The sequence below is a fragment of the Choloepus didactylus genome, chromosome 22, assembly GCF_015220235.1.
Source record: "Choloepus didactylus isolate mChoDid1 chromosome 22, mChoDid1.pri, whole genome shotgun sequence".
Lineage (NCBI taxonomy): Eukaryota > Metazoa > Chordata > Mammalia > Pilosa > Megalonychidae > Choloepus > Choloepus didactylus.
In genome coordinates this window covers 16,728,069-16,752,637 of record NC_051328.1, presented here as the reverse complement: position 1 = coordinate 16,752,637, position 24,569 = coordinate 16,728,069, and the positions used below count along the sequence as shown (strand labels likewise).

The following is a 24,569-nucleotide window of genomic DNA, read 5'->3' as shown; positions in this document are numbered from 1 at the left end:
AAGCACAAACAGAAAATGGAACATTATTCAGTCATTTAAAATGATATTTTGCATATTTAAAATATGGGGAAATATTTAGCAGCAAAGGGAGGTATTAAAGGCAAAAATTCAAGAACTGTGCACTATAACTTAAATAAATGGGGCACTAACATGCATCATATATATGATATATAAACTGTTGTACATTTATTTTAATCTACACACATATGCATAAACATACAAGCAGAAAATATTGAAGGAAACTTTACACTATCAATACATGTTATTTGGAGAGGTAAACTCATAGATAATTTTTCATTTTGTGTTTTAGAATTTAATGCATTTTACACAGTAATCATTGATTAAAATTTTTTCTTCAATATATTATTATATGTAAAAATTTAAGTTTTTATTTGCTATTTTGTTTTTTTGTTTTTTCAGGGAGACGGTACCAGGGTTGTTGAGATACTATAGTTAGTCTTTCTACCGATGTTTAATGAGTGTGGCTTCTTTGATTGCGCTTCATGACACTACTATTCCTAAACAAAAGCTATATGGTGAGATTTAGGCCTACACTATCTTTGAGAATTTTCACTCTGTCTCACCAATTTTTTTTTTAATATACAAAAGGGAAGTTAGGTTCATTTTATTTCTAAGCAGAATACATTTTGCTTATTATCTGTATATCATCTTTCTTACTGGATGTGATGAGGTCATCAAACATATATACAAATTCAAGAAGAACAATAAATTGTTGAGGGACTGGAGTACAAGCAATCCGAATAAGGGCATATAAACCAGCATTAAGAACATTTCAAAGGCATGCATGCCCTTATAGAGGATGTAGAGGATAATGATAGGCTATAGGCCCCAAAACTGTCTCTATGCTTTCTAGCAACTAATATGTAAACTAGGGAAACAATCTCTGAGATACATGATTAATTTTGTTGTAAGAAAAAGAGCTATCCAGGGGTACAGGAAGGGCACTGTGTTCCCATGTTCTGTGATGTGAGGAAAATGTCCTTCAGGGAGCCTCATAAGAAGACCACTGTGTGAATGAGTGAAGGTTCAAGAAGGAAGAATGTCTATTTCTTAAAGCAACCTCCAGTGCAAGCAAAGAACATGGAGTCAAGTTTATATGTAGTTTCAGCAATACCAAATCTGGTTCTGGATAGACAGAGGCTTGAAGACTTTGACGTTTTTCCTGGCTAAGGTGTACTACTTCTTCCTAGTTTGTTACTCTGGCAGTAGTTTCCCTTAAGGGAAAAAGCAAACAAGAGATGCCATTTGGTGGTTTGGGTTTATTAGAAGTGTTGCTCCCACTCAGAGAGTTATACGAAACAGGCATGAGATGCTTATGATTTGTAATATTCAAGTTGCATTATCACCTTAGGCCTCTGAAATAAACTAAATCCATTTAGATTAGTTTAAAGCTTTGTAAAAAGCCCCAAAGGACCACAGCAAATTTTCTTAAAATAATGTAGCCAGTGATTACTTTTAAATGAATTGTCCCTTATATTAAATACAACCTAGTTTGTTAGCCTTTATCCATGTCACTTCTTAATGAGACAGATGTTTTCACCAAAATATTCACCAAAGTCCTTCCTCCTAATTATAAGGAATCACATACTTAGTTCTAAGGAGCAAAAAGAGATAAATACACAGATTAGGTGCTTACAAAGCATTTCTGGGCTGACCCAGAAACAGAAGACTCATCTGCAAGTTATCACTGACAGTTAGGGGAGACAGATAGAGGAGGGGATGCCCCTGAGCAATGATCTGTTCACTTCCGGGTGGCAAGGGTACCGAGCAGTCAGGGAAGATATTCATGAGTTCATTCAGTCAGTAATTATTTATTCAGTTTCCACTACTTGCCAAGCATTCTTCTTCAGTAGAGGGCAAAATAGGCAAAAATCTCAGTCCTCTTGGAGTTTTCCTTCTTGTACACCTGGAAATGCCTTTTTATGAAAAGGGAAGTTTGAATCCGCTAAGACATCCCTAAAGAAAGACAGAGGTAAGGCAGAGGATGATGAGAATTGAGAATTATAAGAAGTTCCCTGTCGATGTTGTGGAAAAAAAATGCAATGAGAGACCTCCCCTTTTTTTTGTTATAAATATGAAAAAAATAGTTTTTTTATATGTCAGTAAAAAAACTCATTTGTAAAATGGTATAATTATTATTATTATAAATAAAGTATAACCAAATTACAAAAAGTATATATAAAAAAACAGACCAGATAAAATTTTCTTTATGGCTTCAGATAAATCATTCAAGTGTGTCTCTGATTTAGGTTTACAGTTACCTCCATGTAGGGAATGAATAAAAAATGGCTCTTCCCTCGTGACATCCTCAGCTTGTCCATGGGCCTTTTAGAACTTAAAACATGTCACTCAAACTCACATTACTCTTTGAAACCAATGGGGGTTCTCACCATTCTGGGTTTTGGTGTGTTGTTGGTTGTTGATTTTTCCAGTGATTGAAAACCAAACAAATGACATATGCATGTTTTGGCTAAGAAACACCTTTGTTTCAGGTTAAAAATCTCAAAAATGTGGCACTATAAACTAAGACAAGCGTCTGATATTTTGAATTACTGAATATAATTTTCTTAGCACCAATGAGAATGAGAGTAGAAAAGATAACCTTAACATTTAGCTGGAACATATAAGCTGGGGTGGGTATCAATCTAGAAACCTTAAATGTACAATTCATGCATCTTTGTTCTAAATCCTAAAAGGAAATAGAAATTTGGAATTACAGTGAAAACGGCCTAAAATTTGTTTTGACTCTGCTTGATTATTTATCCAAGTGTGTAATGTTTATCTTCCAAAGCCACAAACCAGGTCTTGGGGAAAAAATATATTAAAGGGAGATTTATTGTATTTGGACAGGAGGAATATTTAAAACCACCCGAGACGACAGAACCCCATTGGGGGAGCTTCTAAAAAAGAGACAGAAATATGAATTCCAGAGAGAACAACTTAAAATTAATCTCACAATGTCATTTCATCAGACAAAAGATTTAAACAGATGAAATTAAGCTAAAGAATGGATCTTAGGGAAGTCCATCTGTTATCTCTTAATGAGACTGGAGATGTCGGCCTTTATCCTCTTGTGTAAGATTCATTTAACCAAGTCTGAAATGTTTTACTCTGCATATTGCCAAGTACTTCAGTGATAATAGATCTATCCTGCCATCATGCTCAATGGCCACATACTATTTCTTGAGCTTCAGTTAGATGCTCATGTGCTAACAAGGGACTAGGTTTGCATATGTGTATCTCTGCTGAAGTAGCAACCTCATCCCCTAAAACTATGGTGCATGGCTTCTGTTTAACATCATGGCAAATAGTTAAGTTAAATTTAGTTGTCCTGTAAAATTATCACCAAAAAATTATTAGGTAAGCCCATAATGTCTGTAATCCTCACAACATTCTTTGAAAGTGAGTAGGATTATTACATGCATCCTTCAGACAAACAGACACAGGTTATGTAGTTTGCCAGAGGTTTCCTAGAGAGCAAGGGTTGGGAGGCAGGGGACAGAGCAGGGTTGGTAAATGCATTGTTTCACTGTAGAGTGCATGTTCTTAAACTCCTTCCAAAGGAGAAGCCTCACTCTCCTCTTGACCCTTCTGCCACATCGTTTCCTGAAGCAAGTGAATGAAGTAAGACTTCTGTGCAAAGCAGAAGGCAGGGGCAGGGACAAGGGTAGGATGGGGGAAAGAAAAAACTTGATTTGATCAGGGCTCCCTCTTCTCACAGTTATAAACTGGGGTAAGAATGTTGCCTAACAGACAAAACAGAGCTTGACAACTGTTCACACCAGATTTTGCTTCCCATTTTAGAGATCAGAAAACTGAAGAACAGAGAAAAACCAAAAGTACAAAATAGTACATTTTAGGGGACAGTGTCTCAGTGAAGATTTGATGATCACCTGATCAGAATCACCTAGATACTTCTTTTTTTTTTTTTTTGATTTTTTTTATTAAATTCAGTTTTATTGAAATACATTCACACACCATACAATCATCCATGATATACAATCCACTGTCCACAGTATAACATAGTTATGCGTTCATCAGCACAATCTATCTCTGACCATTTTCCTTACATCAGAAAGAACCAGAACAAGCATAAAAAATAAAAGTGAAAAAAGAACACCCAAATCATCCCCCCATCCCACCCCATTTGTCCTTTAGTTTTTATCCCCATTCCTCCACTCATCCATACACTAGATAAAGGGGGTGTGATCCACAAGGTCTTCACAATCACACTGTCACCCCTTGTAATCTGCATTATTATATAATTGTCTTCAGGAGTCCAGACTGCTGGGTTGGAGTTTGGTAGTTTCAGGTATTTACTTCTAGCTATTCCAATACATTAAAGCCTAAGAGGTGTTATCTATATAGTGCATAAGAATGTCCACCAGAATGACCTCTCGACTCCATTTGGAATCTCTCAGCCACTGAAACTATTTCGTCTCATTTTGCATCCCCCTTTTGGTCAAGAAGATACTCTCAGTCCCACGATGCCGGGTCCACATTCATCCCCGGGAGTCATACTCTGCATTGCCAGGGAGATTTACACCCCTGGGAGTTGGGTCCCACATAGGGGGGAGGGCAGCGAGTTCACCTGTCGAGATGGCTCAGTTAGAGAGAGAGAGGGCCACATCTGAGCAACAAAGAGGTACTCAGGGGGAGACTCTTAGGCACCATTACATACAAGTTTAGACTCTCCTTTGTGGTAATGAGCTTCATAAGGGCAAGTCCCATGCTCGAGGGCTCAGCACATCAAACCGCCAGTCCCAATGTTTGTGACAACATTTTGGGCTTCATCCAAGACCTACTGAATCAGAATCTCAAGGGAGGGACTCAGGAATCTGCTTTTCACAAGTTCTATCAGCCCCCTCCAAAGCATCAGCTGTACAGTAAAATTTGCCAATACTGTGAAGGAAGGCAGAGAAGGGTCTCTTATTTTCCCCTCTCCCAATGAAATTTCACTGAGCTGAAATTTGAGCAGAGGCTTGTCAAATAATGTAAAGATTCCTTTTCAGTTCAAGAGAGTATTGTGAGCAATAAGCACAGCTGTAGGACAGATAAAGGGTATTTCAGGACAGTGTGGGAATCCATTTGCCAAGAGTGGGTTCTCTGCAGGGGCATTCTAGAGACACTGAATGCCAGAGACCAAAGAAGAGAATGTGACATCCCTGCCCCCACCTCTAGCACTTTTACCTCTTCCACCATCTGTACTAACACTCTCCCAGCAGCCCTGCCACTTTCGACATCATCATCATCAACATCATCATCGTCATTATGAACAGCATCAAAAAAACAAACTCATTGAGTGCTTCTATCATGCCCTGTACTTTACATATATCATTTCATTGCTTGTCTTTTACCTGTTAGGATTTTATGAGGATTAACTGTCAGCATTCCCATTTTCCATCCTCATTTCTATGGAAATGTAGATTCAGAGTTGCTTAATTGACCATGCACTTTTTAAATGTTAGAACCAGAATTTAAACACAGGTCTTTCTGAGGCTGAAGCCCATGCCCTTAACCTTGAAAAAAATAATAACTCCCCCTAATAATAGAGTCTTTATTATGCTGTATGAGAAACAAATAAATTATACCCATAACAGACGTAGAAGAGCCTGCACCTATTAAGAGCTTCTTGCATGCTTACTCTTAGTCTTTCTTCAGTCTCCCTCCAAACCCTCCTCCCTTCACTTCCTTCCTCTCCAAATTCACCAACCAGTATTTTGGGATATTAATATGCCAGGCACAGTAGAGTTGGAAGATATTACCTGCTTGCAGTTTTGTCCACCGCCAATTAAGAAGACAACCTTTGGATGTAACAAAATGGGTGGGGGTGGGTGCTGGCAAAACTGAAGGGCAAATTGAGAAAATTTTGTGACATGGGGAGAAAAGTATCAAAACCCTCTGAGGCTGTGTCCTGGAGCAGGCAGCTAACATATAAGGAAAGCACGCTGCTATTGGTAACCTGAAAATATTTCAAAGCAGAAAGCATGTAATTGCCCATTAATTAATCTCTTTGAGTTAGTGATAATTCATTGCTTGGGTCCACCCCAGTGAGATGCTCACAATATTGCAAATGAAGCTTTCCTCTACTGATGGGTAAATCTCCTAGGGAAAATGCCAGTTTGATCGTACTTAAGGAATATTTCTTCCTGGCATGGGGCCCAGTGGCCAGAATAATTGCTTTGTCCAATCTAGGCTACTTAGAAAAAATATATCTTTATAGGCAGCTCAAGGACGAGCAGAATCTTGGTTTCTGGAGTTGATGGGAAACCCAGTTCTTGGCCACATCTTGACAATGTAACCTTGGATACATTATTTCCCCTTTCTTTCTCTCAGTTTTGTCATCTGTGAATGGGGTTATTAATTGTTCCTTAATATTCTGGATGTAGTGAGAATTAAATTAAAAGTGACACTAGTACTACTACTCTTACTAAAACATCCATCTATAACCTTTAGAAAGTGATGAATGAATTGTTTGTTGTCCTTGTTGTTAATCCAGACCTTTCTCTGGGCTAAATTTAAAATTATTTATTTTTCAACACTGTAAGAAGTGGTAGTTAATGAGAAAAGAAATGTGTAAAAACAGAATAAGGTCATTCATTAGCATCGTGGTAAAAGATTGAAGTGGAAAGATGTTTTATAAAACTTGTAAAAACAAATTGTAGAAGTTTCATAAGCTATTAGGGGACTCAAGATATCAAAAAAGGTTTTTAGTGCAATAAGCCTTAGCCATACCCCTTCCTAGATACCAAGGTGTGCAGGCTCACACATACACGCAAAGAAAACAACATGAACAAAAAAGACATACAGTAAATACAATGTAATTAATAAGGTAATTATAGCCTAAAAGATATAGGAGCATCTGGAAAATAAATATAAATATGGAAACAATAGTTATATTAACTTATATTAATTATACCAAAATCAATAATAATAATGGATTAGAACATAGTGAATAAAAAAGGTCCACCAGTCCACAGTAACAGTAAAAAAAAAAAAAATTATGTTAAGAAAGAGAAGGGAAAGCTCTTTACAGCAGAATGACAGCAAATACAAGTATAGAAGAAAGATGGATTTAGAAAATTTCCAATATGCGAGCACACGCCTAATCATTGACAGAGGCAGGGATTGTCAATAGTTGCCAAACTTTTTAGAGGAAGATTGTTACAGAAAAGGATATTAAATACTCTCAAAGTACCACTTCCCAAGTTACTAAAGAAGAAGAAACAATATTTTGTTTATATTGTGTCTTACCCTTCCCCTTCCCCACAGTGAAGGGAAATCATGGCACTTACGGCTGTGTGTCGCTGCTCGGTGCAGTCATGCTTCTACATTGCACAGCCATTATATTATTCACTGGCCTTCCCTTCTCTTGGCTCAGACATGGTAGATTGACCAATGGCTAAGGAAAAGCCCTCAAATGAAGCAGGAATGTGCTTGGAGACTGTGGTTGAACTAAGTAATTCAGCTTTTATATCGAGACTCTGCTCAAAATGTATCAAAGTCTCTCTGTTGCCTGTCTCATAATCAGGGCCAGAGCTTCATTAAGATCAGTGTCACTTCTTCATCAGAGTGGAAGCAAATGAAGGAAAGCCATTGTCCAGTTAGATAACTCTCAGAGAAGAGAAAGGGGCTTAGAGAAGAGAAGGGGTGATGCAAGCGTGAAGTCAGTGGTGAAATTCAGGGACAGGAGTGATTAAGGGAGTCCCAAATACTAGAGATGCTGTTGCAATATGACTGATCTCACTATCTGGAATACAGTCACACAGCAAGTTCCCATCAAGATCCCCCTACCTCAGGCAGGCATACAGGTGCTATAAGGAAGGCATGGGTATTTTTGGAGAGGAGGAGTATTTTGAAGGAAAAGGAAAAAGAAAATATGGGAAAGTAATTAGGAAGCTATAGATCCCTGGAGAAGGAATCAGCCTTCCAAACCACAAATCCCCATGGGAAAAAATTGGAGTCAATATCATTCCAACTCCAAGGAGATTCTTGATGTAGGCTCAAGATGAATGTAATTCTGTCAATACCCCATATCAGTTTTATTTTAACCATTATAAATCTCCTGCCCCCTCTGCTTGTGCCCACTTCATAAAAGCCACTCCAGTTCTTTACACATTTGCTTAGGAATTTCTCCCAGAGTTCCTCTTGGTTCTGCAGTCGTTGTATCAATCTCTCTCAGCAGCCTTTACATAGATCTGTCATCATCGCCCCCTTTTTTCTTCTATTTAATTGGAACAAAGACCCAGATGCAGATTGTAGATACATATTTTAACCAGGCACTATGTTGCAGTCTTACTATGAGTAACATCCCCTTAGTTCCAACCTAGAAAAAAGAGAGAAGAAAAGAGACTCCTATCCCTATGTCTTGCCTTGGTTTCTCTTTATAAATTCTCTTTCCCAAAGCCTTAAATAACTCTAATTTGGGAAGGGACATTAGAGAAAGGATAGGATGCAGGGCTCACCAATGCCAGCTATTTCTGGTGCAAATTTCAGCAAACTGGCCACTCATAGCAAATGGCCATCTCTAGGTTTGAGGGTACCAGGAAAAAAGGGTGAGGAAAAGCCCTAGATATTTGATCAGATATGAAGATAAAATGAGATAGGGTTTATTTTCCCCCAGGCTTTGGTTTCCCTTTGGGGTCTGAGGAGTTGCAAGGACTTGGGGAGAAATAGCAGACATCAGTATGGAAGTCCAAGAGAACAAGGTTGGAGTTCAAAGTCCGGGCATTTTAGTTGATTTTCTTGAGTGGAGTCACTATTTTTCACATGTCCAACCTCACTCAGCTGGAAAGTTACTTACACTTTTTCTGTGACTGTGTTTCCCCATCTCTAAATGGAGATATAGCAATACACCTTTAGAGGTATGTGAAGAGGAGTAAATGTATTTGTCTGTTACCTTACCTAGCATATAGTATACTCTTGGTAATAATGCTATGTAATACTAATACTAATAACTATTATTATATTATAATAATAAACTAATTATATAATAAGACTTTACTTTTATCATTATTACATATTTAAAAAGCATATGCCAAGAAGAAATCTTTTTGTTACCAAGCAAATCACCAAACCAACATCCCGAGGATCTACCAAAATTGAGAATTAGTTCAGGAAGTATCACCTTGAGATTATTTGGGGGTATAGTTTTCTCCAATGATATATGTCCAATAAGTGAGTCTTCATCCTTCATCTGTAAGTCCTAAGTGTCCTCACCAGGTTAGCAACTTTAAAAAGTTCCCTTCTAGCCCAAAACCAAGGTCACAGGCACTGTTGTCCCCAGTTATTCATTCATCAAGGACATGAACTATAAAATGCTGCCCCACCCAATATGTTGGCTCCACCTTATGCTACCTGTGTGACTTGAACGAGTTTTATAACCTCTTTAAGCCTCAGTTGCTATATTTGAAGTTTGTTATGACAGTTAAATGAGATAATACAGGTAGAGTGTGTAAAACTGAGACTGGCATATGGTAAGGACTCAACAACATTCTTTTTCTTCCCTCTCGCATCCCCCTGCCCCTCCCTTTCCTTCCTCCTCTCTTTCTCCAGCCCAAACCTGGCACCTACTACCTCCAGCCTCCCCTCTCATCTCATCATTTTTCTACTGAAACATTATATTTATGACTCATTTCCTCCTTTCTTTCAGTCATTTGGGCTTAGGGAGATACAAGACCAAAATAGCCATATGGATGCTCTGATTTGTATTGGTTCGGTTCTGCTTATAATAAATCACGCCAAAATTTTGTGATTTAAAATAAATAGCATCTATTTCTCCTGAATCTGTGGGTCACCTAAGGAGTTCTTTGGGAGTGCACTGATTTGGCTGGGATCTTTCTAGTCAGTCGATGTCTTATCTGGGGCAGGATGGTCTTTGTCGGCCTCACGTATGTGTACGTCAGGCTGGATAGGCCAGGACGTCTTAGCTGGGGCAGTTCCTCTCTGCTCCACATTGTTTCTCATCCTCTAGTGGGTCTTGTCAGCTTTTTCAGTGCTCCTCTATGAGTTCCAAGGAGCAGCAAGAGACAGTAAGACCCAGTGAGCAAGCATTTGGCAAGTCTCTACTTGCATCACATTTGCTAGTACTCCATTGGTTAAAGCAAGTCACATTACCAAGAGCAGGTTCAAGGGGTGGAAAACTAAATGTCACCTTTTGTTGGGAGGAGCTGAAAATATTATTTGCTCCAACACCTTACTTATTTGGGAGAAAGAAATCTGTGCAATATTTATAACTGTTCATATTTATGAGCTGTTAACTGGTTAACTATGGATTTTTCAGAATCTTATACTAAACAGCAATTCATATTAACTCACCTTAAATTTATTAATACATTTAAAATGTGTACAACAACTTCTGCCACAAAACTGCTAAAGCAAGGGTTAGCTTTTATTTATTTATTTATTACCCTAACTTGGATCGGGTTCATTTGCTATATGTTCTCACAGACCATTCGTTTCCTTCAAGCGACTAATCAAAAGACTTGTGACACTTATTTGCTCATTTTTTTTTTTTATTAATATATTTCAGGGGAAGAAATAGGTAAGATCTCTGCTGTCATGAAATGTTTTATTATTATTTTATTGTTGATAACCATTTCATCCTGGGGACCTTGCACAATGCTTAGGCTCCCTATTAATACATATTTGCTAAATTAATGAATGGAAACATGAGATAGTGAATTAATATTACTAGAGAATACCCTGATGAATTCTGATACCAAACAGACACTATTAATTGATCAGTGGAAAGGGTATTTGCTTTAATAAACCTCAGTTGTCTCTCTGTTAAGTCTCAAGCAGACTGGCACACACAATAGGGGTTTTTGGATATTTGAAGTCATTCTTTCCTGAGTGACTGAAGCTGAGTCGTAAAGGGCAGTAACGACGGTACTTTCCTTTTATGAAATTGTGGAGCATTGACTGTGCTCACAGGGAAGGAATCCAGTAGAATATTAACCAATCTTGGGGGCTGGAGACCAGGAGAGAGATGCTGGTGGGAAGTATTTTAGGTTCCCTCTTCCTTTCTCCCACAAGCTGGGCTTCTGATCTAGGAACCATTGTTTCTCTTCTCTTCCCTCCCAAGAGCCTTGAGGCAAGCTCTGGATAATGTCAGCCCACACTTCATTATCCAACAAGCCCATTTATCATTTAATCTGATCTGTATTGAATAAGTGGAAGCAGATTACAAAGCAGTAAAGCCAAAAGGATGAAAATGCAGCATGTTTTCTGATTACAGGAATCCCTAATCCAAAGATTAGAGAGGGCTAAAAATAGGGACCAATTCTATGCTTATCCACCCCTCCCCACCTGGTATTTCAGTGCTGGGCGAGGTTGCTCCCTGGCCAGATGGTGAACATTGAAACTATGATAAGACTTGGCTTTCAACACAAGTTGAGGTGTCTGGGTGTCAGTTACTGCCTACCCTCAATTATGATGCTGATATTCTCCCATCTCTGAAGCTTTTATAGGACAAAGACCCACCTCACATGTCACCCAAGGTCAACGGTTGTGATGTTTGTTGCAAGGATTTGTTATACCTCCTCCTTGTATGGCTGCTTATTCTGTTCACCCAAGAATCCAAATCAATTAAGAACAAAGAAACTAACATCCTTTGAGTATCAACTTTGGTTCAGGCACTGTAGCTGAGCACTAAAGTAGCACTTTTTTTCTTCAGCTTCACAGAAATCCAGTGAGGAATGATGAAACAAACTGGGGTGTGAAAAGAGCTGCCCAGGCACACACAGCCAGAATTCATAGAGCAGGTCTTGCCAAAACGTAATACGTCTATTTTTCACATCAGTATTATTTCTCTAAAGTTTCATAGGTAAATAAATATCCAGAGCATATAAAGTTCAGCTCATTTAAGCAAATATTTAATGTGCACATACTGTGTGTTATACATTGAGCTTTCAGAAAACAGTAAGACATAGTCCCTTTCTCTTCTAGTCTTCAATAAAAGGGAAGAGCTGTAAAGAACATTGCTCCAAAGTGTGTGTTGAAACTGTAGTGTATCATTTACCAGAAAAGCATGTAATTTGGAACAGGGGGAGATATCTCCATATTTTATGGGAGAGACAGAGTTCTCCCTGAAGATTCTTTGAAGGAAGTATATTTTCATCAGGATCATGAAGTAACTGTAGGCTTTTGTTAGAGATACATTTCAAAATGAGAGAATGTCTTTATCAAGAAGCAGAGAGTTCAGAATAGCTTCTGGAGATGAAGAGAAGCAGGAGGGAAAAGAAGGTAAGGTTGGAAAATGCAGTGGAGCAAATTATGGTTGCCTTTGGATGTCAGATCAAGGAATGTATCTTTCATTTTCTATATAAGAGGAGGTCCATCAAATTCACTGAAATAAGGGAAATAAAGGGCCCCAAATATTAATATTCAGAGTTAGGGGCAGGGTAGGTTATGGATGGAGTTGAGAGACCAAAACTTGGAAAACAGGTAGGGGATAAATATGCTTAGGATCTGGTGGTTCTTAAAATTTATGTTTTTTTTTAGAATCACCTAGAGGGCTTGTTAAAACACAGATTGCTTGGCCAAGAATTTGAATTTCTAACAAGTTGCCATATGAGGCTGAGTAGCTAGTCTGGGAACCACAATTTGATAACTACTGCTATAATCCCTGCGGTCCCAATTCAGAATAAAACTAAAGCTATGGCATTGGAGATGGAGTTTAAATGGGCAGAAATTGGCATCTGGTTGATACTAATGAGAAAGAGAAGGAGCAAATACTGCTGGAAGTTGCAAACCTTGGCAACCAAGATGAAAATAATTATACAATTGAAGGGTATTAGTATTTACTCTGTTCTGGGGTGCTCTAGCCCTTCCTATGTCCTTCATCACAGTTAACCCTTACAACTCTATGAGTAGAAACCATCAATCCTCTTACCTAATAAAGCAAAGATACTGAAGATCAAGTTCACAGGATTTAGGTTGCTGAGCTAAGATTTGACCCTAGGTTCATTTGACTCTTTAGCCCAGTCTCTGAATATTTAGTTTCCATCCTCTCCTAGTTCTAGCCTTGTTATTATTGAGACTTATCAGTACCCATTGTCAAGTCAGTTCATAGATCCATCTCTTCTCAAATTTGAAAGTTCACAGTCTTATTTCAACTAGCTGTTCATGAAACAGGTTTAAACACAAAGGAATGTTATTTGTAGGTCTACATTCCCTCTGAAGTAACAGAATTGGGGAAGCAGGGTCCAGATGGAGCTAATGAATTTCACATTTGCATCTGTGTACTCTCTTCCAGAGGTATTTGGATTTTTAGGAAACCCTTGGTTCCTAAACTATTAAAATAAAGTCTAAATGAGTGCCTAATATTGCAATGTGAATGCTCCTGCTACTTGCTGAGATAAGCCTGGAATGATGCCGAAGTCTGTTCCACACACCCACTGTTATAATTTGACAAAGGGTTCTTAATCATAGACTGAAGCAGGGAGACATGGAATAAAACTGTAGATGTCAAGTGTGGAGGGAGAAAGGTTAGACTTTGGACTTTGACAAGTAAGAATTTCAATCTACATTCCATTAACTACTAACTTCTTGAATACAAACAATTCCCTTGACCCATCTAATTTAGTTCTTCATCAACTAACAGGAAACTGTAATAATCAATAGGAAGCTAAATCCTTTGGTTGGTATAAAAGTGATATTTATATATATATGCACATATTTGTGTGTGATGTGTGTGTGCATGTGTGTGTTTGTGTGTATGATTCGATACCTCACCTGACATATAAAATGTTTTCAATTAACAGTCACTGTTTTAACAATGGTAACGATGACAAAGGCCTCATCGGGGTGTTCCTTCAGGTAGAATGCTCTGGGCTTGGTGCTTAAGGGACGCTAACTTTTTTGAAACTTTTCAGTCTTGGTTTGATATACCAGTTTTGTTTATCAAAAATAAATAACTCTAATGCACTGTAAAGGAAATCTGTGTTTGGAAAAACTGTTCTATCTGAACCTTTTTGTTGTCGTTCTTGTTGGCTTTTAAGTAAGTCTTGTGTGTTAGGCACAGTATCAAGCTCTTTTTCTTGCTTCTTATTCGAATGTCTCTGGATATAAAAATACCCATATTGAGCTAGCCTTTGATTTCCTGCTGAACTGTTTTTCACATTTCCAATATAATTTTGTAGCACTTTCAAAGAAACAAAGACTGAACTCCATAGAATACCATGGAATCCACATTTGTTTATTGAAGAAAAGTTATAAAAAGCCTCAAAGAGATAAACTGATGTATCAGTTGATCTCTCAGGGGAAATGTTACCTAAAATGAATGTGAAAATATCTGGATATTTATTAGAAGTGATTGATTAGACATGGATTTTAAAAGGCAGTTATATGTTCTATGAATCGTCTCAGGCATATAATAGAAAACCATGGTGAAAACAGGAAGTTAAGCAGTAAGAATTAAATTTTACTATTTGATCTTTGTTCTCTGAATGATTGATTTCTTCCCTTCTAGTGTCCATCTTAAGGAGGATTAAGGTCTAATGAGCCAGTCACTAAACGTCACAAATAATTGTTGAATGAATACACACAGCTTTAGTGAATCTAACACTTTTTGGCACACCTTCATATGTTAGGCACTGTGGACCCAAGGTTGTTGAAAATCTATTTCCTGGCCTTGAGGCAGTGCTTCTGTAGTGGGCAGACAACTGTCAGACCACAATCAAGTTGTCTAATGGAAGGAGACAGAAAGCATCCAAATAATATATATGAGGAAGGACTCAGTTCTATAGGATGCCTTCTCCAATCTCCTCTACAATTCAGTTCATTGCTGCCTGTGACAAATGAAGAGGGAAAGCAAGCCTGTTATTATAGGCAAAGGGAACAGCATGAGGTCATCCAGGGTATTTGGGGAATTTTGTGATGAAAGGGAAAGACTTGGTGAACTTGGCCTTTTCCAACCATTGGTACACATTGGTACTGCAGCCTAAATTGTATAATTGTATGCACATCTTGTTTCCAAATGGACCTTTTGATAGTGCTTAGGAGGAAGTAGTAGACTGAAAGGGAAAGCTCAGAATAAATGGATGCCCAAGGTCTAGCTTTGGCAAAAAGGCCCAGAAGTTCACTCTTCTTTTGATATCATAAGAATCATGATTTAGGGAAGAAGCGCATATACAAAAAGAGCACTGAGCACTCTAGGTAGCTCTCTTGTGATCTATAATATTTCAATTTCTAGATATGTAAAATTGAATAATATCTGGGTATGACAATCAAGGAAAAAATATAAACTGGCATTTGAGATGCTACTTTATCCCAGGCACAATGCTAGTCACTATGTACAGTCACTTCTTGCTACATTCAATCCTCTTAACTACCTTGAGAAGGACACATACTGGGCACTGTTATTAGAGATGTGTAAAGTGCAACTCAGGTGAGTCAGAGAACATATATAAGGTCACAGATATCATAAAGTGAGGTTTGAATTCACCAGATGTAACGCAGAAGCCTATACTCTTTCTACTCCATGCTGCTGCTAAATGTGACAGATGGGCAAAACATGATTTAAAAATATTAATCTATGTACAAATCTAAAAGTGCACCATAAGTTACCAGGTCTTTACTAGATACTAAACATATAGGGAAAAAACAATATCTGGAAATCACTTTGCTTACAGTCTACTCAGAATGAGAATCATAAAAATAATTAACAGTCATATAAGGTGGTTTGTTTATTTTAATTAGTACTTTGCTGTGAAGTCTGGCTCACTGTCATCTTAAGGTGAACCTTTTGACCTTTCTTTTTAATATACACTTACTATATTTATATCATATGCAATGGGAACATCTAATTTTAAGAGGCAAATCTAGGTTCAAGTCCTGGGTCTATCATAACTATAACACTGTACTTGAGGATTCTCTTCAGTATGTGGGTGAAATGAGACAGGTACTAAGTTCTCTTTCATTTTAGTGATGAATCTTCAGTAGCTGTAGCATGGAATGATATTGAAGAGCACAGATTTGGAGTCAGAATGGTGTGGGTTTGTGAACTGACTATAATATTGATAAGGTATGTGACTTCTGGCAAAATACTTACCTTTTTATGCCTCCATTTCATCTTTTGTAAAGGGTGGATAATGAGTTTCTTTATATTGTCACGTGATTCATCCAACACAGTGCCTAGTCTTAAAAATTTTTATATATTGAAAAAATAGAGTAATTGAAACACATGAGAGAAGATTGGGGAAGTGAGGAGCTTCTATCTCTTGGGAGAACAGTACTCAAAGTATATAGTCCAGGGATACTTAGGGTTTCTGAGATGCTTTGGAGGGTTCCATGAGGTCAAAACTATTTTTATAATAATACTAAGATTTTATTTCCCTTTTTCACTCTCATGCTCTCACAAGTAAATGTAGTTTTCCAGAGACTACCTGGCATGTGTTGATTTCATTGCTCTAACAGCTAGTGGGATGTGTGCTTGTATATCTTGTGTTAAATTTTTTTTTTAGTGTTAATTTCTAATATGATAAATATTTTGAGGTATAACTCAATAACAAAGCTTTAATAAAGAAATGCAATCTTTTTTGGGTTCTTCAATAAGTTTTAAGGGTGTAGAATAGTCTTCAGACCTAAATTGTTCGAGAACTGCTGCCTTCCGAAGACATTTATATTCTTAATTAGTTGAGGTAATTAGTTTGAGATACAGTGACCATCAAAATGGTTAATATAACTTGGATATCACTTTTGTAAAGCAATTTATCACCTACAAAATGTAGATAAAAATAATGCATATGAAGTCTTCAGCAAAATTTTTATATGTAGTATATAATAAGAACTCAATAAATACTGGTCATTGTTAAGAGTAGAATAAAGTGAAGGTGTCCCCAGAAGGAAATAGGTTGATACTATAATTTGCCTTTCTGGGGTTTCACCAAATAAGGTTGCCTTCTGAAATGATAACATAGTTCCCAGCCCAGACCAAAATTTTTCAATGGCTAAATCCCTGGTATTACTAACAGAGATGCATATGACCAGGCCTATGGAATTAAGAGTGTCACAGAGATAGAGACAGGAGTGGGGGCTTCCAGGCACTGCCAGAAAGAGAGAATCCCTGGTCTAAAGACCCAACATGAAACTCTCTTCTGGGTCCCCCAGCCCTGCCCCTAATACCAAACAGACGATCGGAATGTAAATTCATCTGAGATTTAAATTGCACATCTCTTTTCACTTCATGTTCTGCAAGCCACCTTATTGTGATTATCTTACTGAATTTTAGAAATAGCTGCAATAAAAAATGTTGATCCAAACAACAACAATAAAAGCTACCATTCCATCCTGCTTTGAGCCTATTTTGCCCTTGTGCTTTACAAAATTTCCTATGTGGTTGGAGGTTATCAACATGAAATGAATGAGAAAATTGGGCAAGCTATTGTATGTCTCTAAGCTTCAAATACTTCACAACCGATACTTGATGAGCTAGGCCTTGAAATTGCTTATCTCTCTGACACCCAAACCCCTGCCTTAACTAGTATCCCATACTGTAAGACCTTTGACAGACATTTTATTTTTTCACTGTAAATTAACAATTTAGCCTTCTTGTTTAGCACTGTCCTCTGAGAACTTGGCTAATGCGTGTCTGTGCTGAAGCAACATTCACTTCAGGAATGTGCTGACTGATTAAAGTTTCTTTTCCTGCAAAGCTGAGGTGAAAACCCTAAATCTCAGTGAACCTAGCAAGGTGAATGACATTTTGAAAAATTTATTCACAAAATTGAGGTTCTTGCCAGGTAAGGAAAACTCTGGCCTCCAGACTTCGTTTCTGCTAGTAATAGAAATTCCCTACATTTCAGTGATAGTATTATATTCTTTGTAAACTGATTCTTTATTCTTTACTACATTAAAGCCTCGCAATAACTATATGAAATAGGCCAGGATTGGTAGTATGAGCCTCTGTTTTAGATGCTTTATCCAAAGGTCGGAAAGCTCACTTCCTCAAGATCTTTCATACTGACATTGCAGTCATTCTGCAACCCAAGGCTTTTCATGAATACATAATTAGAATGTGCTTACTTACTATTAATTTTGAAAAACATTTATACACCATATTGATTCTAGTATTATAAACTGCGACAATGGTAACAATAGATGACATCTGTTGGTCACACCATATCACCAACAAATTTGTGAAGTGGTTCTCTTACCTTCTAGAAGCGATATGAACAGTGCCAAACACATAAACACTCATAAATCATGCAGAAATCATTTTGGTAAATACGTTGGAGAATGTTGGCATACCAATTGAAATAGAATGTGCATTGGTCCTGCATTTAAGGGTGCCAAGCTAATCCTGACCTGAGGCTCTTCTTCTTAACATAATTAATTTGTACAAGCCAAGTGACTATTCATTTTTTTTTTTTTTTACATATACAGTTAGGAGAAGAGATAATGAAGTAGAGGGGTTGTGTCATCCCTATTTTAAAAAACTGAGGTGCACAGAGTATAAATGATTTACTCAAGGTCACTGAGCTAGCACCTTGTGGAATTAACCTGGTCTAGCTTTCTGCATCTATAGAATATACCCAATTTAGTGTCACATGGACTCCACATGAGTATATCCGGATTGATTCTGTAATATTGTTTAGAGTCTTTCCTATCAGACAAGCCTCTTTCTCTCCTGTCATAGCATCAGCCCTGGGCTTCTCAAAGAAGTGGAATGAATTTTAAAAATGCATCCAGGCACATTATTGAAGTACTGGAGTCAAGGTAGATGCAAATTGCAGATCGTGTTTCATGCTTTACAACAACAAAATTAATTCAGTTCTTACTGTAGTTAAAGCCTAGAAGGAACAAAACACTAGAATTCTCTTGCATTGATCTCAGAGAATTTTTAGATTCAATATATGTCTGTATCTATATGATGCCAAAACATCTGGAAGCAAAATGAAAAATGAAATGAACTGGCATTTTACCCACACATAACCAGCAACAGATGTGGGGAAGACTGAATGAATATCTCAACTAATTTTGATGAATTCTAGGAGAAACAAACCCCAACTGTCTATTTATTAAGGCTCTGGAATCATGGATCTGATGACAATTAATCTCATCTAGGGGTTATGTGGCAAACTGAAGGATCAGTCTGCAGTATTTGGAGATCATCCCTTTATTGGCTTCTTGATCCTCAACGTGTGTTCATCCATATTTTTTCCTTAAATTTTGTTTAGTTTCTCAGATTTATTTGAGATTTAGACATTCAGCACTTGATTTAAACAGCAAAGTCTTCCTTAAAATTACATTATGATTACATTCTCACTTCTACCTTGTATACAAAGTTGGAAGGGTCATATTTCTTCTGTAAATTTTATTTGAACAATTCAATAAAATAATGGTGATGATCTCCTAATTTATCCAGCTTACAGCTCTTTACACATATTTCATTAATCCTTACAGCATCTCTCTGAGACAAGTAAAGGGCAGGTATTATTAGACCTATTTTTCAAGTGTAGAAAACAAGATAAAATGAGATAGAAAATCATTTTCCTAAAGCAATAATAAAAACCTTGACCATATCACTCCATATCTGTAGTTCCAGTGCTGCTTCAAAAGAGTTACAAATATTAGCTCATTAATTCTCAAAACATCACTTGGAAATTATTTCTTAAACCTTTAACCATAATGGGATATTTATATAGCTATATATTTATATCCTGAGGAAGAGAGACAGAACAAGAATTGTTTCTATAAGTTCTATAAATTAAAATGAGAATTAGTGAACTGAGAATGAATTTAATTTACTCAATCTCTGTGCCTATGTCCTGCCACTCTAAATGCCACTCTAAATGTGTCAGCCCACACCTCCCCCCCCCCACCAACTTTTCCCCCAATGGCTCATGATACAATGGACTATGAAGGCTGAGAATTTCTTGCATAGTTCAGTGTTGCAACAAATGAAATGTACAGCAACATTAATCTGACACATTTACTGACATGCATAATGGTTATTATGCTGCATCAGTAATTGGATGTGAATGGTTAGCAGTTCATATAGATGGTAGTAATTAGTCGTACTTTTCCAAAGATAAACTGAGTACATTTGGAGCCATCTGTGTGAGAAAGAAAAGAAAAATGTTGAAGTTAGAAGCACTCTTTGATCTGAATCTAAAGTCCATTCCTTTCTCAACTAACTCCTCCTGACCTCCTACCATCTTCTTTCTATTCTCTTCCTCCCTTTGATCATCGAGAAAAGAATTTGGTTGGAATTCTGTCTGGGCCACACACTTGCTGTGTGACGATGGGAAAATCACTTCAAGCATCTGAGCTTCAGTTTCCTCCTTTGTAAAATGAGAATGATGATACCAATATCATAGGAATGTTTTGTGATCTAAAGTACAGAAGCCATGTATAGAACCTAGCCCAATTTGTAGCACATTGAAATTGCTAACTAATTATAGCAGATATATTAATTCATTTAATTAGTATGTATTGCTCACCCTAAATTATGCATCTTCAAATCTCCAGAGCTTACCAGAGAAACTAGAATGTCCTTCTCAATACCATTAGTTGTTATTACTAATTATTATTAATGAAGGTCTAACTTGTTCCAGTACAATTCGTTTTGCTCTTAAAGATACAACCTCATGTATTTATCATTTCACTTATGACCATTTTATGAAATATACAGAATCCTAATCTATTCTCTAACAGCTTTAAAACATTTTCCAGCCTGGCCTGCCTACTTATTTTGAAAAGAGATTAAAAACAGCTACCCCTCCCCCTGAAATCCCCAAGCCATCTACTCAAAATGAATTTTGCTATTTTATTGAAGTTAAACCCTACACATAAAAATGTTAAATGATTTTTTACTCTGTCAGTTGTGTATTCTGATAACACTTGGTTCTGCCTGTATACTTCCACAGAATTGAGGTTTGGAAGATAAAAATGCAGAAAATCCAGTTGGGGACAATCAGAGATTTCCTTTTCAACCATAGCTCCGACCGTATTATTTTACAGCTAATGTGCACTCTGTAGACGTAGTATGTGCCTGTGATGCACATGGGGCAATCAGTGGGGGGTCTTGGGAGGAGGAGGAGGGGGAGAAAATGCAAACGCTCTGCCATCTGAAGCCAGAAAATCCCGGGGTGGCAGATCTGAGGTTCTGTTGTCAGCTTAGTGTTCAGGCAGAGCTGCCCAAATGACTAATGATATCTATTCTGACCCTAGCATGTTTGTATGCAGTTCTTGACATTTTCTGTTGTAAATGGTTGGAAACCAGAAGTGGCCCACAGGAGCTCGCCTAACAGACAAAGAAAAAGTGGGCAGTTTAGCACAATGCTTATGAACATAGGCTCCAGGGGGATCCAGACCACAAGGATATTTCCTTTTGCCTTTTTATATATGCACAAACTGTAAGCAGACTACTCATTAGATGTGATTAGGGGTAACTTGCATAACATCTTGCCTCAGCAAGAAGTTGGTGAGCAAATGCTCTCACTCACAAGAAGGAGATGCATTTTGATGAAATGCACAGAATAGGTGCTCAGCAAATACTCTCAGGCAGTGCTTCTCCAGCTTTAATGTGCGTATGAATTAACCGGGGATCTTGTTAAAATGCAGTTTGGATTTGGTAAGTCTAGGGTGCAGGCTCTGTATTTCTAATAAGCTTCCAGGTGGTGCTGACATTGCTGGTCATTGAACTAACTTTGAGTAACAAAGCTCCACTTAGCACTTATTTAATAGTTATCCCCAAACAAAGCCTTAGGCTGGTGTTTCTAAAAATTCGGCATGTATCATGATCACCTAGAGGGTTTCTTAAAACGTAGATTGCTCGGCCCCACCTGCAAGAGTTTCTGATCCAGTGGGTCTGGATTAGGGGCTGGGAATTTGCATTTTTAACAAGTTTCCAAATGAGGCTCATGCTATCTTGTGGGCCATATATTGAAAACCACTTGCTTAGTAGTTTTGAGAACCACACTTGGTTGTTCAATCTTAAGTAGATGACAATCACCAGGAAGTTTTTTGTTTTTTAAATTAACTTTATATTTAAAAAATATTATAGATTCACATATAGTTGTAAGAACTATTGCAGAGAGAGTCCATGTACCTTTTTTGTACTTTCCTCCAGTGATGACCACCTTGCAAAACTGTAGTACAATCTCACAACCAAGATATCGATATTGACACAATCTACCAATCTTATTCAGATATCCTGGTTTACTTGTTCCTGTTGTGTGTGTGTTTGGGGCTTGGGGGTGGTAGTTAGTTCTGTGCAGTTTTACCTCATTTGTAGATGTGTATTCACACCACCGTCAAGATAATGAACAGTTCCACTATCACAAGAATGCTTCCAGTTTTACTTTAAATCCACACTTATCCCTAATCCGGTACACCCCTATACCTAATCCCTGGCAACAACTAATCTATTCTCTATTTCTATTAATATTGTCATTTCAAGAATATTGTATAAATGGAATCATACAATATATAACCCCCCAGAAAGTTTTTAAAGCTTACTGGTGTCTGGTTCTCACCATTGCTTTCTTACTTATTATAATGCAAAGTCCATGCATCTGTATTTTCAAGGGCTTCCCTAGTCATTCTGATATTCAAACAGGGAAGACAGTCTCTGACTGTCAATAAAAGAAGTCCTTAGCTTCAGGCATTGTTTATCAACTGAGGGGCTCACACAGATCAGTCCCCTTTTCCAGAGCCCATAGACGAAGTCACATGGGTCAGAATTAGTTTTTAACATCCAAAACTTTAAAAGTCAGAAATCTTTTTGGTAATGCATTTTGATTACACTACTAAATCTTCAATTTACTGCTGCTAACTCTGACAATAGGATCTTCCACACTGTAAGGATAGGCTCTATTTATTAACTGGACCAAAGTTATTTTAAAATAATCATGCAGCTTTAGTGTTTAGTACACTGATATTGGAAGTTATTCCTTCCATGGATTCCTATGTTCTTTTTCTCATCAAATATTATCTAAACTAAAATGTCTTTCTTTAAAATTATTATAATTAATTTTAAGTAACACATATTGACCCATATATGTTATGCCATATGAAATGTTACATGAAAACAGATTTCATGTGAAGATAAGTATATAATTGTGTGTCACATAGTATTTGTTTAATTCAGGAAAAGAATTATGGGTGAAACTAGGGTACACAAATTGAGAATTCTTTCCTGAAAACCCAAGTATCTTACCTTTTCATTCTTTGTGTAGTGTCTATTTTTTCCAGCTTCATCTTCTACCATCTTGAAAACAAACCTTATGAACAAAGTAGTTACTTCTACACGTTCACATTCATAATTAACATTAATGCACATTTTAAGTGTTTTTTGTTTAATATAATAGATCAGGTGCTTTGCTAGGTGTTTCTTATGTCACTTCAGATAATTATGTTAGAGTACCCATGACTAATATGACAAATAGTCAGCATTAGTTATTGAGACAAAAAAGAAAAAGATCCTACTTGAAAAAAAAAATATATAATATATATATATATATATATATATATATATATGTGTGTGTGTGTATATAAGTTTCAAATTCAAAAAGGGATGCTATTCTCTGTTATAGGATAACAAACCATCCCCAAATGTAATGGCTTAAAGCAGCAACCACCATTGGATTTGCTCAAAAATTTGTAATTTGGTCAAGACAAAACAAGTATAGTTTATTTCTGCCTTACATAGTGTCACCTGGGGTGGCTAGACTGGGACTGGCTCACTCAAATAGCTGTCAAATTGATATTTGTTTTGGGTCATCATGAGGTGGCTTGGGCTTCCTCAGAGCATGGTGTCTGGGTTCCAGGAGCAGCCACTCAAAGAGAGATGAAGAGTGAAAGCTGCCAGTTTCTTATGGCCTGGGCAGCTCTGATATTGACACAGCATTACTTCTGTCATGTTCTATTGATTAAGCAATAACAGAGCCCTGATTCAGAGAAGGCTGCATAGAGTTAACCACTCAGTGAGAAAAGTGTTAAAGAACTCTCTGTCTCATTTTAAAACAAACACAATCCACCTTTAGCCACAATTTTATTTTTCCCAAGAACACTCCCAGATTTTCACTCATTGCAGGATCAGCCTCAGGTTTTAGGTCCAGGATCCCATCGTATAAATCTAGTCCATGTGTGTTTCCTAGTGTCAAGCACCTAGAGTGTGGTTCTTCCGCATTCAAATACCTGTGAGCCAGAGAGATGTGTTGCCTGCCCTCTACATACCCTGTATGTAATGGTGGAAGAGAGTGAGGATGACTGCTATGGACACTGTTATTCCAAAAGACGGAAAACAGGAGAGACATGGCAGTTGCTGGTAAGGGTAATTCTTTGATCCAGTTGGGTTCATTGATTTGTACTCAGCACTGCTGGTTCCTTGATTTGTACATAGTACTGCCCCTTAGAACTGACTCTTTAAGACTTTTGACTTTGCCTTCGTGGCTCTTGGTTTTTTCCGCTGAACAATTCTTTTTTCATAACCAAGTTATCTGTGTTTGCTGCTGAGTTGTTTCCACAATCTGCTTCCTGCTATAAATGTTTGAGAGACCAGAAGCCTCTTTTCATTGTTTCCTGTCTCTTATATTTCA

The 24,569-nt window shown here is 37.4% G+C and overlaps 1 protein-coding gene across 3 annotated transcripts in view; it reads left to right on the top strand.

Annotated features, from left to right (window-relative positions):
- Nucleotides 1–24,569, top strand: part of CDH8 (cadherin 8) — a 407,112-nt gene that overhangs the window by 250,270 nt on the left and 132,273 nt on the right. The gene's annotated exons all lie outside the window — the stretch shown is intronic.